Source organism: Suricata suricatta, chromosome 12 (genome assembly GCF_006229205.1).
Source record: "Suricata suricatta isolate VVHF042 chromosome 12, meerkat_22Aug2017_6uvM2_HiC, whole genome shotgun sequence".
Lineage (NCBI taxonomy): Eukaryota > Metazoa > Chordata > Mammalia > Carnivora > Herpestidae > Suricata > Suricata suricatta.
The window spans coordinates 10546400-10547426 of NC_043711.1; the positions used below are offsets into that span (position 1 = coordinate 10546400).

The 1027-nt window shown below is 40.4% G+C and overlaps 1 protein-coding gene across 1 annotated transcript in view; it reads right to left on the reverse strand.

The window, feature by feature from the left end:
* Positions 1–1027, reverse strand: part of LOC115274364 (olfactory receptor 7A10-like) — a 3074-nt gene that overhangs the window by 766 nt on the left and 1281 nt on the right. The gene's annotated exons all lie outside the window — the stretch shown is intronic.

Here is a 1027-nt window from a genome sequence, read left to right on the forward strand (position 1 = left end):
AAGTTTTCATTTAAATTCTAGTTGGTTAAAATATAGTGTGATATTGGCTTCAGGAGTGGAATTCTTTGTTTGAAAGAATGCAATCAAGGAGAAGAAAAAAAATTATTTAGTAAGAGCAACCAACCAAACAATAAGAACACTCAGACAATATGAAAGACAAAGAAATTACATTGATAATTTACGACAGGGAAAGTAAGTGGCCAATAAACCCAAAAATATATTCTTCCTCCATGTAATGAAATAAGTCCAAAATAAAGCCCTCTAGCATATACCTGTGTGTTCAAGTGAATACCTAATGGAGATATGACTCTGTGAAATGTATGTCCCCAGAACTGCAGGTGCAAGGTAGTGGCTCTCTCCATTGGTCTGGATCTTTCTAAAGGACACAGAATATGTTCCCAAATACCCCATCTCAAGGCACCCCCTTCCATACCTAATAGTGTATTTTCATGCAAAACTCTTTGGAAATGTTCAAATTATCCTGAAAGACAGTACGCCACATTCCTTCTTTAGTCTCATCCAACTGATCTTTTATTCCCACCACTTAATTTTCAACAATAATCTTTCCATTGCTAATTTCAACAGACTTTTCATTTTTTTAACATCTTAAATAAATTGATTATAAATGAGTGGGTCGGGGCACCTGGTTGGCTCAGTGGATTAAGCATCCGACTTCAGCTCAAGTCATGATCTTGCAGTTCATTAGTTCCAACCCCACATAAGGCTCTGTACTGATGGCTCAGAGCCTGAAGCCTGCCTCAGATCTGTGTCTCCCTCTCTCTCTGGCCCTCCCCCGCTCACACTCTGCTTGTCTGACTCTCTCGCAAAAGTAAATAAACATAAAAAAATTAATGGGGGAGCCTGGGTGGCTCAGTAAGTTAAGCGTCTGACTTAGGCTAGGTCATGATCTTGTAGTTTCGTGAGTTTGATCCCTGCATTGGGCTCTGTGAGCTGACAGCTCAGAGCCTGGAGTCTGCTTCGAATTCTCTGTCTCCATCTCTCTCTCTCTCTGCACCCCCGTCAAAAA